Source organism: Triticum dicoccoides, chromosome 5A (genome assembly GCF_002162155.2).
Source record: "Triticum dicoccoides isolate Atlit2015 ecotype Zavitan chromosome 5A, WEW_v2.0, whole genome shotgun sequence".
Taxonomy (NCBI): Eukaryota; Viridiplantae; Streptophyta; class Magnoliopsida; order Poales; family Poaceae; genus Triticum; species Triticum dicoccoides.
In genome coordinates, this window is record NC_041388.1 from 609,493,478 (window position 1) to 609,504,094 (window position 10,617).

The window sequence follows — 10,617 nt, forward strand, 5'->3', positions numbered from 1 at the left end:
TCCTTGGCGCGCGCGCGGGCGGGCGGGCGTGTGGAGGGGTTTGATTCGTGATCGTTGGAGGGTGGGGGTGGGCGATTAGTTTGTGTGGGTTTGTAAGAGGAGGGGATAAGGGGCGTGGCGCGAGTGGGTGAGGCGGGGATAAGGGGGAGTGAGGTGGGCGCGCGCCATTGGCACGGGGGAATCCGGCGTGGCCGGGTGGGAGCCGGCGGGAAGATTTTGTGGGGGCAAAGGGCTTGTGGCTGCGGTGCGCCGTGGCCAGCCGGGGCTACGTGCTGGTTATATTTTGAAGAAAAAAAAGAATCAAGACATCGACATACAACATGTATTTACCATGGTCCAAGAATACTATCTAAACCTGAATTCCGGAAATAGTTTGAAGAACAAAAAGAAAAATATGTGTTGGTGCTGATTTGAATTACTTGCTACCACTGTTCAGCGTTGGATCCGCTTTTGCTTGTTTCTCGAGCTACGGGATGGATATGGGTTTGAATTTTTGTGGGATGGCACATACATCGTGTCAATGGTTTGATATTGTTTTTAATCTTTTTAGCGATTTCTAGAGGCGATCGAAACAACAAGGGGAAATACCACTTTCTTTCTCATTTCTAAAGACGAGGTAATGCACTAGCTCCAACACCGCACCACAGGACAACGACTAGATTTTGTACAAGGATTTACGATTTTACATGTTGCACTCTCCACGTGGGTTGTCCTCAAGCATGAAATTGTTAGACTAGACATGATTATCAATATTATTCTCAGCAAGAAATGCACTTATCATAAATCTCTACCACCTTACTGTCCCAGATCCGTCATGCCTAATTTCCAGATACCACTCATCCCAAAGTAGAAAAGATATTGATCTCGAGGAATGCTCGATGATGAGGAGACTTCATTGCCTAGCTCTAGCTGATTAGAATTTGGAGCTTAATAATAATACAAACCAAGGAAAGTTGAACGTGGTGAAAGGTCACAAATGAGAAAGAAAGTGTGGCCAATTCGTATGATGAATGTTGGAAAGGAGAAGCTTTATATAGGCATGCAACATGAGGGTGAGGTACACTATTACTTTAAGAAGGCTCTCTTGCGGGTAACTATGCCCATAGTCATTGCACGAAGGGATGCATGTCAGGTTAGAGCATCTCCAGCCGTTGCCCCCCCTCCCCCCCAGGACGCATAAAAATCGCCCCCTGGGGCGAGCCGGCGATACAATCGGCGCTGGGACCGGTTTTGCACCCAGTCGTCGCCCCCAGGTGCCGAAATTGGCCCATTTTTCAGCCCCATTTCGGCGAATAAAGGGCCCATATGAGCGAGAATAGGCCCATATTCGGCGTGGTTCGCCGTGTCTCGGCGTTCAATTATCAACATAATTTTTTATCACATATTTCATCACAGAAAAATCAAATACTTCAACAAAATAGTACAACAACAAATAGTTCAATACAAATTATATAGTTTAACAAATAAAAACTCATATTTCATCACACGTCGCGCCCGGCGTCCCCCTTGAGCCTCCATAGGTGCTCAATCAGATCTTTCTGCAGTTGATGATGCACCTGTGGGTCTCGGATCTCCTGACGCATACTGAGATAGGCAGTCCAGGTTGCCGGTAGCTGGTGATCAACTTCGGCTAGAGGACCCATCCTGTAGTATGGTTCAGTGTCAAACACTGGGTCTTCTTGCTCGCTCTCGATGATCATGTTGTGCAAGATGACACAGCAAGTCATAATCTCCCACATTTGATCTTTGGACCAGGTCTGAGCGGGGTACCGGACAACAGCAAATCGAGATTGGAACACACCAAATACCCGCTCGACATCCTTCCTGCAAGCCTCCTGAATCTTCGCAAACCAGGCGTTCTTGCCTCCTGGCACAGGGTTTGAGATCGTCTTCAAAAATGTCGACCATCTAGGATAGATGCCATCAGCTAGATAGTACCCCTTGTTATAGTGCCGCCCATTGATCTCGAAGTTCACCGGAGGAGAATGACCTTCAACAAGCTTGGCAAAGACAGGAGAGCATTGCAGCACGTTGATGTCATTGTGAGTTCCTCGCATACCAAAGAAGGAGTGCCAAATCCAGAGGTCCTGTGTGGCCACCGCCTCAAGTACCACACTGCAACCGCCTTTGGTGCCTTTGTACATCCCCTGCCAAGCAAATGGGCAATTCTTTCATTTCCAATGCATGCAGTCGATGCTTCCAAGCATCCCAGGAAATCTTCTTGCTGCATTCTGTGCTAGGATCTGAGCAGTGTCTTCTGCATTGGGTGTTCTCAAGTATTGCGGTCCAAACACTGCCACCACTGCCCGACAGAACTTGTAGAAACACTCTATGCCGGTGGACTCGGCCATGCACCCATAGTCGTCGAGTGAATCACCGGGGAGCTCCGTATGCAAGCATCCTCATCGCTGTCGTGCACTTTTGGATCGAGGTGAATCCAAGTTTCCCGGTGCAATCCATCTTGCACTTGAAGTAGTTGTCGAACTCCCGGATGGAATTCACAATTCTGAGGAAGAGCTTTCGGCTCATCCGATAACGGCGCCGAAATGTTTTGTCGCCGTGAAGTGGAGCATCGGCGAAGTAGTCGGAGTAGAGCATGCAGTAGCCTTTGAGACGATGCCGTTTTTTTGCTTTCACCCGCCCAAAAGCCGAGCCACCTCGCCGCGGCTTTTCATTGCTCGCCAGCAGCTGGGCGAGGGCGGCGAGCACCATCAGATGCTCTTCTTCCTGGACGTCGGCCTTGGCTTCCTCCTCCAGCAGCGCGGCAAGTGCTTCCTCGTCATTCGAGTCCATCGCCGAGGCAGACAAATTGCCGAACACCTTGCGCCCGGTGGGCATGCACCCGCCACTAAACTGCCCCTCCGCGGGCGGAAACGGCAGCCGGAAACGCCCAACTGCTGTTGGAGGGGCTGCCTCGGCGAACCTCTGCTATTTTTCCGGCAGGGAATGGCTATCTAGCGGTGAAAGGCGGCGGCCGGCGCCGGGATATAGCTAGTGGCGGCCGAGGGCGCGGGGGCTGGAAGGCGAGTCGGGGAAGAAAATCTTGACTTTTCACCTGAGGGTGTGGGCCAGCCGTGCTTTTCCCTTGCGCCGGAGCCCCCGATCGCCCCCCAGTGCGCCGGGTTCGGCCTACGGTCGCCAGGCGGAAAAAGGGCCGAACCGGCGCTTTTCGTCGTCCTGGGGACGCGACTGAGGTGTTTTTTTGGCGCCGGCGCCAAAAAGTGGCCTGGGGGGCCTGTTGGGGGCGCGGCTGGAGATGCTCTTACCATGTAGATAGGACAAGGGGGGCTCACCCATGCGACTCCATCTCTCTCTCTCTCTCTCTCTCTCTCTCTCTCTCTTTGAAAGTTTGAAAAAACTTGAAAGTTAAATTTCGCAAAAGTTAGAAATTTCCGATAGCTAAACTTTCTTGAAAATTAGAATACTAATATTTTTAATTCTAGAAGTCCAAGTTTTCAAAAGGTAGAAATATTTGAAAATTCAAAGTTCCATTTTATTTTTATAAATGTTGGAATTTCTGGAAGTTGGGTCTGCATCTTGTAGAAGTTACTGAAAAGAAAATTTTGGCCAAGCATAAACATTAAAAAAGGAAATCTCACCACGTCTAGGAAGTGATAGTTGAAAAACCAATTAGCGTGACCTGTTGATTAGAATCGTCCTCGGTGCTCTTACAATTTAAACTTTCCTGACATAGTTGAGTAATGATGCAACTATAATTTCATAGGATGATCTTACCCGCATGTATCTTTGGTATTATCCATGAGCAAGAGTACAATGACTCCCTAGTAAATTGTCCCACTAAAACTTTCTATGGCTTGTTGAATCACTTAGTCTCGACATTTGCCTACAACTGTAGAATAAACTATCACATGCATGTGTCTCACAATACACATGTAAAATCTTTCTTTCATGTTATCTCGGAAGCACAGGTCGACACATTTATGTTTTGTGTGAGGGTCGCACTTGAAAATTTGGGTGGGAGTCGGCGGGTAGATTTCATGTTATCTAAGAAACACAACTGTAGAATAAACTATCACATGCATGCGTCTCACAATACACATTTTTGTTTCTAGAGCTCTGCGATAGATATCGGTTTGAATTTTTGTGAGATGGTACACACATAGTGTCAATGGCTTGATATTGTTTCAAATCTTTTTTTGCGATTTCTTGAGATGATCAAAACAACAACGGGAAATACCACACACATGGACAAGGTAATGGACTAGCTCAGTAGCTCCGACACCTCACCGCGTGGCAACAAGTAGATTTTGTATAAGGATTTGCTATTGTACAAATTTCATAATACACCTGAATGGTCCTCAAGGAGGAATTGCTATTTTCTGTTGTATTTCTAGCATTATATTTTTTATATTTATGGCACTACTCTACCAATATGTTACTCTTCTATCATTAATATTTGATAAATTTTAAAATATTATACCAAATAACACCTATTTGAAGTTAAATAATTAAGTGAGAATATGCTTTAAGTTGTATTAGTTCTTTAATTACAAGAATTCTTCAATATTTATGGCCTCCTTCTGCACTAAGGCTCTAAATTTTCGGAGATGCCCAGCCCATAACAAAATCCTAAACCTACTCATGATTTGTTCGTAGCCTACGGACCCCCCCCCCCACCCCCCCTTGAATTTCATGGTGGGCCCCACTTCACTACTAATATCCAATTAAAAACTGGCACATCATCATGTAAAGTTAATTTTGTTAAATTTATCCATATGTGTAGCATTTTTTTTGGCTCGTAATCATGGTCCGTTATGCTTTTGGGACTTTGACCCAAGGTAGAGGCGAACAAGCATAATCTTGGTTGTGCATGAGCATCGTGGCAGGGTACATGACACTTGACAAAAATTAGAGCTTTCAGGGTACATGACACTTGACAAAAATTCAAGGAGATGAATAATTGAACAACGAATATAGCCTCGTTTCATGTTGATAGTGGTCTGTTCGGTTGGTTTGTTTGGAATTTCCTTGTGACCTTGTCCTAGACGAGTATTTTCAATGATTTTCTATCCAAAACCGGAATTTCTTGTTGATTTGATCATATTGGTGGCATGCTTCGTACGCTTCCATGAGTGAACTAGCCCCAATGGCAGTTATGTATCGAGTATATCACAGTATCACACAGCCATAGCAGTTCCAGTCGGCACTCTCGGCCATTACAACTGACGGTTTGGCCATAATATGGATAGCAAATATGTAGGCGTCTTCTCCAACCTCAAGATGAAACGCCAGCCCTCGCAGAATCGACCCCAAGCCCACCAGGCTGGAACCATTATCTACTTCTACGACATATTCCTGCCATTCCCGCCCAACGATGTGTGTCTCAGTACATGGACTCCATGGAACATATACAGCAATGTGAAGCAGCACATGCCAAATGCTTCCTGATGCCGCTCATGCCAAGATAGTCCATGCATGCATAGAATTCTTTACAACTGCCATTCCATGCTAGCTAGTCGTTTGGATTTCAACGGTGTAAGAAACTAACACACTACAAGAGCACTATTGTTGGTGATATTGTGCAGGTAGGACCGAATGACCAAACACAGAAGGGAACAAAAATCTCTAGCAATGACCGAAATAGTTTGTGGACTATTCCTGCAGTACATATAGCCTAGCTGGGCAAGAGTTATAAGTGACTACTAGTACAAATGCCCATGCGTTGCACCGGCCAAAAAAGAGGCACAGCCTGCTTCATGTGCCATTACGCAACCATTTTTTATATCTAATTTCAATAAACATCAATAATAAGGTTAAACTGATTAGTGCTTTTTGTAGCATGAAGTTCGGACGTGAAGAAGCCAACATACCATTCTTCATCTGATGGAAGAGTAGTTTTTCATACAATAGATTGCCAATTGTTTTTCTTTTGCTTTTCTGAAAACGCAGAAAATTCCTTATTATTAATAGAAGTTATTGTTTTCATAAACCATATAAACCATAGTAAGCTGATGTTAGCTATCAGTATAAAATGTCTGGATTGGAAGAATTTTCACGAGCTTACCCGAGTACAATGCCGCTGGTCCAGCTTGTTGGTGGAAACCAGATGTGGTCTTGTTGCTGGAGTTGGACTACTCACTGGACATGATTCTTCGGATGACTTTCCGCTATTGGATGCTCTCACCGGATTGGCACAACAAGTCGTCTGGCCTCATGACGACAACACTTGTCGTCGAGCCTGGAGCATCATACACTTCAATGTTTTCCATCGAACTCCGCATATATTCACACCATTTATTGTTTGCACATTATCAAATAAGCTAAATTTGACCAAATGTGTTGATCTGCTAGGAATAAAGGACCCAGGTCTACAATGCTACACAACTAAAAGAAGATTAAGCTTAGAGTTGTGATCGTACAACGCAAATAAGCAATACTTGACCGAACTGTGAAAAACAACATCCTACTTTTAAAATTTGTAGCAGTGCTTTTCCTTCTAGCAACCAAAATCAACCGTGCTATTGTAGCACTACTTTTCCTTTCGAACAACAAAAATTAACTGCCTATTTATTGAACCATGACAAAGTTAAAGTACTAAACAACATTACCAATTATGGTGAATCTGAAAAACGAACATTGCGTGCCAAAATTGGCAGCACTACTGAGTTCTCTTCCTCTCTTGAAATTGGAAGAATATGAATAAAGCTATGCTCACACACCACACACATATCGGTCAGGCACGCGCGCCTCTGGCAGCCAACACTCATGTACAACATGCCGACAACATCACGCCCACACAACATGTTGGCCGGCTGTCATGCACCCAAATCCGCAGGCCGCCACACGTAAATGGATGCACTACCAAGCTGCTGACTCCGCCCCTGTACGCGCCCTGGTTGGCCTCGCCGCTGTGTAAGCAGGGGGCATGGACTCAAAATGACAAACTGAACACGTGTGGTGAAATGGTTTGCCAGGAATTCAACTGTTTCCGAATTCGAAAACAGCTGATTCATGGTGGTAGGACTAGGGTTCCTACCGGCTCTACTGCGTAGGTTGTAGGGGCAAGGAGGGAGTGGACGCGGCGAGGAACGGGCGCGCCGGCGGCAGGGCGCCGTCGCGGCGGCGGCTTGGCTGCGGCGGCTAGGGTTTCCGGCTCCTGTAGGAGCCTGGCAACAAAAGATAATAATAGTCTTTATTGCTTCCTCAAAACGATGTCTTACATGAGTATTTATAACTTTAGCCTAAGATAACTTTCCTAAGATAACTTGCCTAAGATAACTTGTGGGCCAAGGCCCTAATACTAATGCCCGGTGGGCCTTTTCCTAGAATAGACCAAGCTGGTCATAACATCTCTTCCCGCCTGCGCAAACAGCTCGTCCTCAAGCTGAAAGTCTGGATAGTGTTGACGGAAATCCTCAAGCTGCTCCCAAGTAGCCTCCTCCTCCGGAAAGCCTGCCCACTGAATTAGGACGAACCAGACGCCACGACGGAGCTGAGCCTGCAACACCTTTGCTGGCTCTGGAAGAATGCGACCATCGGCGGTTGGAGGAAGCGCCGGAGGAGCCGCCGGTGGCTCGCCACGGAAAGGCTTGAGCAGCCCCACATGGAACACGTCGTGGATGCGGGCGCGGGATGGAAGCTGAAGACGATAGCCCACCTTCCCTATGCGCTCCACGACAGGGAAGGGCCCAGCGTAGCGAGGTCCAAGCTTGCGCTTTGCGCGCGGGTCCAGTGACTGCATAGAGCGGTGGAGAAGACGCAGCCACACCCAGTCACCCACTGCGAATTCCGCCTTGCGATGATGATCATCGTAGTAGTGCTTGGCTGTCTGTTGGGCCTGAAGGAGACGCTGACGGACCTCAGCCAGCATCTCATCATGGGTGCGGATAAGGTCACCCGCAACCGCCGTCCGAGCCGTCTCCGGGTCGACCGGAAGTATAGGCGGGGGTGGTCGACCATAGACCACCTCAAATGGCGTCGCGCGCAGGGGGAGTGATAAGAAGTGTTGTAGCAGTACTCCGCCCAAGAGAGCCAATCCACCCAAGCGCGAGGCCGATCACCTGTCACACAACGCAAATACATGGCAATGACCTTGTTAACCACCTCAGACTGACCGTCCGTTTGAGGATGGAACGCCGTACTCAGGCGGAGCTGGACACCCGCCATCCTGAAGAGGTCGCGCCAGACATGGCCCATGAAGACTGGGTCCCGATCACTGACGATCGACGTCGGGAACCCGTGTAGACGGACTATGCCGTCGAAGAAGGCCCGGGCCACGGACGCCGCCGTGTACGGATGGCCCAGCACGATGAAGTGGGCGTACTTAGAGAAGCGATCGACCACCGTGAGGATGACTGACTTGCCCCCCACCTTGGGAAGGCCCTCGATGAAGTCCAAGGAGATATCCGCCCAAACCTGAGACGGCTCCTCCAAGGGCTGAAGGAGCCCCGCCGGCCTCAGGGTCTCTGTCTTGTTGCGCTGGCAAGTCTGACAAGACCGAACCCAGTCGCGGACCAGGGCTCGATCGCCAGGGATGTAGAAGTCGGCGCGAAGACGATGGAGGGTTTTCTGCACACCCTCATGGCCCGCCGAGTGAGCGAGCTGCAACACCTGGTGACGGAGATCATCATGCGCCGGAACAAAGATCCGGCGCCCATGGAGGAGCAGTCCGTCAGAGAAGCGTCAGGGCTCCTCCAAGTCGCCGGCCGCGAGCTGCTGCTGAAGAAGTGCGGCGTCATCAGCCGTCGCAGTGGCGCATCGAATGTCGGTGAAGAGACCGGACGATGGCCCGGAGCGGATGCACAGGGCCGTCCCGGCGGACGCGTCGGCGGATGGCGCGAGGTCGGAATCGCGACGGGACAACGCGTCGGCCATGGTGTTAAGACGGCCCAGACGATACTCGACGGAGAAGTCGAAGCCGAAGAGCTTGCTGATCCACTGGTGCTGCGGAACGGTCGACAGCCGTTGATCCAGCAAGAACTTCAGGCTGTAGTGGTCCGTGCGAATGTGGAAGGTCCGCCCCCACAAGTATGGCCGCCAATGACACACGGCCTGGACGAGGCCAATGAGCTCCCGCTCGTAAGCGGCCAACTTAAGATGGCGCGGAGCGAAAGGCCGGCTGAAGAAGGCAAGGGGCCATTGCCCTGATGAAGTACGGCGCCGAACCCGGCGCCCGAGGCGTCACAGTCCACCACGAACGGACGGTTGAAGTCGGCATCTGGAGGACGGGGCCCGTCGTGAGGGCCCCCTTGAGGGCCTCGAACACCGTCGTCGCCTCGTCGTCCCAGGCGAAGGCGTCGCGGCGAAGCAACCGCGTGAGGGGCGCCGCGATGAGTCCGAACTCCCGGATAAATTTCCGGTAGTAGCCGGCGAGTCCGAGGAACCTGCGGAGAGCCCGCGGCGAGTGAGGCGTCGGCCAGGCGGAGACGGCCGCCACCTTATCGGCGTCCATAGCACCCCGTCGACCGAGATGACATGGCCGAGGTAGGCGACGGTAGGCGTCCCGAACGAGCACTACATTCCAACTAAGTTAGCTCATAAACAACCCATTTCAACTTAGTTAGCTCATAAATGATCCATTCCACCTAAGTTAGCTCATAAATGATCCATTCCACCTAAGTTAGGTCATAAATGACATATACTTCTTGTTATAGTCTTCTTCTTGTTCTATTCACCTATTTCTAACTTCATATTTACCATTTTACAGATTTCACTCACTTCATGGAAGCTAGCTTGCTAGGATGGAGTGCTTGCTTTTTCTTTGCTAAAACTTTGCATTGTATCTAGCTTGCTATGATAGAACTTGCTATGTTGATGAAACTTTGCTATGTAATATGTATATGGAACAATGTGTATGGATGGAACTTGCTATATATGTTGATGAAACTTTGCTATGTCATATATATGTATATGGAATTATGTGCTGGATATGTGATATGTGTGCTGGATATGTTTGCTGTTAAACATGTGATATATTTGCTGTGAAAATTGTTGGATTAAGAAAAAACAGAAAAAAGAGACAATATACAGGCTCTTTGCCGTCAGCCACCGACGGCAAAGGGCTCTTTGCCATCAGCAGCGGACGGCAAAGAGGCCACGTGGCAGGCAGCTGTGCTTCCTGGGAGGCTGACCAATTTGGTCAGTTTGCCTACAGTGGCTGACGGCAAAGGCTTTGCCGTCTGCGGCGGACGACAAAGAGCAAAACTTTGCCTACAGCGGTGGACGGCAAAGGCCTGCCGTGTAGTGACGTCGGCTGACATCACACGGCGGACGGCAAAGGCCTGCCGTGTAGTGACGTCGACTGACATCACACGGCGGACGGCAAAGGCCTTCCGTAGTTTGCCGTCAGCGGCGGACGGCAAAGGCCTGCCGTTAGCCACCTAACGGAGTAACAGCGCACTTATTGCCGTCTGCTCTCTTTGCCGTCCGTTGCTGATGGCAAAGGCTTCTTTGCCGTCAGCCGCCCGAAGCAGACGACAAAGTACCTCTTTGCCGAACCTTACTTTGCCGTCACCTTTTGCCGTCCGCGGCGGACGACAAAGACCTTTGCCATCAGCCATCCATGCCTTTGCCGTCCGCCATGGCTGATGGCAAAGTAGCTGATTCCTGTAGTGACAGGGTCAGGCTCCGCATCCGCGGCTCGAACGGAGATCATGA

At 49.4% G+C, this 10,617-nt stretch overlaps 1 protein-coding gene across 1 annotated transcript in view; it reads right to left on the reverse strand.

Moving 5' to 3' along the window:
* Window positions 1–100, reverse strand: part of LOC119303365 (photosystem I reaction center subunit III, chloroplastic-like) — a 1,434-nt gene extending 1,334 nt beyond the window's left edge. Inside the window, exon 1 of the mRNA XM_037580490.1 lies at window positions 3–100. The gene's annotated coding sequence lies outside the window, so the exon portion shown is untranslated. The remainder of the gene's footprint in view (window positions 1–2) is intronic.
* Window positions 101–10,617: the final 10,517 nt, after the last annotated feature.